Genomic DNA, 2,488 nt, shown 5'->3' with positions numbered 1-2,488 from the left:
AACATCCTCAAACCATTGAGATGCATGAGGGGTTGTTGCATATCCGCGATGTTGAGGGACCAAGGAGGACCGGAAACGTGGAGACAAGGCTCGAGGCAATGGAGCAACAAGTTTTCAAGTGCCAGGAGATGGTGGGACATGGACTCAACGCCAATCACATAATGATCATGGAGTTCACCAACAACCACAAGCTGGATGCCAAGAACATTGGGGAGGCCACCTTCAAGCTTCACGAGAAAATTGAGCGCCTCCAAGCCCAGATCTATGACCTGCAAAACCAAAACTATGAGTATGAATATAGATTCAAGAGGATGAGTTTGGCTGCAGATTTGAGGATCCCGGAGACTCGATCATCCTTTTACGATGGTGAGCCCATGCCCTGGAAGATGGACGACAAGCCTACATCATCAACAACTCCATCATCACCACCCCCGAGGAAAGAGATATAATCACATGGGTATGGGCACTCCCCTTGGCAACTGCCAAGCTTGGGGGAGGTGCCCTGGTATTGTATCACCATCATACTCCTATCTTTACCGTTTTCTTAGTTTGATCCTTTTGGTAATATCTTGATCTAGTAGAATAAAGTTTTAGTATGATCTGGTTTTGAGTTTTTGCTTTATGATCCTTCTATGTAATCGAGTCCGTGAGCTATATATAATAAAGATTAGTTTTGAGTCAAGGGCTTGATTATCTTACTATGATCTTGAGGGAATAAAAGAAAAAAATAAAAAGAATTAAAGAGAGCATAATGATCTTATGAAGAGTAATGACTTCACATATAAAAGAATATGATGAATAAAAGTTGTTGAGAGTTAACAAACATAGTTTTGGTCATCGTTGCAATTAATAGGAAGTAATAAAGAAAGAGAGGTTTTCACATATAAATATACTATCTTGGACATCTTTTATGATTGTGAGCACTCATTAAAATATGACATGTTAAACAGTTGATGTTGGACAAGGAAGACAACGTAATGGGTTATGTTTTCTTATATCCGAAATAAAGTATATTGTCATGGATCATCCAGCATGTTGAGCTTGCCTTTCCCTCTCATGCTAGCCAAATTCCTTGCACCAAGTAGAGATACTACTTGTGCTTCCAAATATCCTTAAACCCAGTTTTGCCATGAGTGTCCACCATATCTACCTATGGATTGAGTAAGATCCTTCAAGTAAGTTGTCATTGTTGCATGCAATAAAAATTGCTCTCTAAATATGTATGATTTATTAGTGTGGAGAAAATAAGCTTTATACGATCTTGTGATGTGGAAGAAATAAAAGCGACGGGCTGCATAATAAAGGTCCATATCACAAGTGGCAATATAAAGTGACGTTCTTTTGCATTAAGATTTCGTGCATCCAACCATAAAAGCCCATGACAATCTCTGCTTCCCTCTGCGAAGGGCTTATCTTTTATTCTTGTCTTATACCTTATACAAGAGTCATGGTGATCTTCACCTTTCCTTTTTACATTTTATCCTTTGGCAAGCACATTGTGTTGGAAAGATATATATATATATATATATATATATATATATATATATATATATATATATATATATATATATATATCCAATTGGATGTAAGTTAGCATGAACTATTATTGTTGACATTACCCTTGAGGTAAAAGGTTGGGAGGCAAAACTATAAGCCCCTATCTTTCTCTGTGTCCGATTAAAACTCCATACCCATAAGTATTGCGTGAGTGTTAGCAATTGTGAAAGACTAAATGATAGTTGAGTATGTGGACTTGCTGAAAAGCTCTTATAATGACTCTTTCTGATGTTATGATAAATTGCAATTGCATCAATGACCGAGATGATAATTTGTTGGTTTTCAATGAAGTTTCTGATTCATATTTTACATTGTGAATAGACTATTACTTGAGCATAAGAAATCATATCACAGTATTTATATATATTGCTGTTATAAGAATGATCATGATGCCCTCATGTCCGTATTTTATTTTATCGACACCTCTATCTCTAAACATGTGGGCATATTTTTCGTTATCGGCTTTCGCTTGAGGACAAGCGAGGTCTAAGCTTGGGGGAGTTGATACGTCCATTTTGCATCATGCTTTTATATCAATATTTATTGTAGTATGGGCTGTTATTACACGTTATGTCACAATACTTATGCCTATTATCTCTTATTTTACAAGGTTTACATGAAGAGGGAGAATGCCGGCAGCTGGAATTCTGGGCTAGAAAAGGAGCAAATATTAGATACCTATTCTGCACGACTCCAAAAGTCCTGAAACTTCATGGAGGCACGTTTTGGAATATATAAAAACTACTAGAGAAAGAATCAACCAGAGGGGGCCCACACCCTGGCCACGAGGTGGGGGGCGCGCCCTACCCCCTGGGCGCGCCACCCTGTCTCATGGGCCCCCTGGCAGGCCTCCGGTGCCCATCTTCTGCTATGTGAAGTATTTCACCCTGGAAAAAATCAGAAGGAAGCTTTCGGGACGAAACACCGCCGC

Source organism: Aegilops tauschii, chromosome 6 (assembly GCF_002575655.3).
Source record: "Aegilops tauschii subsp. strangulata cultivar AL8/78 chromosome 6, Aet v6.0, whole genome shotgun sequence".
NCBI classification, from domain to species: domain Eukaryota; kingdom Viridiplantae; phylum Streptophyta; class Magnoliopsida; order Poales; family Poaceae; genus Aegilops; species Aegilops tauschii.
Note: the sequence above shows the minus strand (reverse complement) of the source record.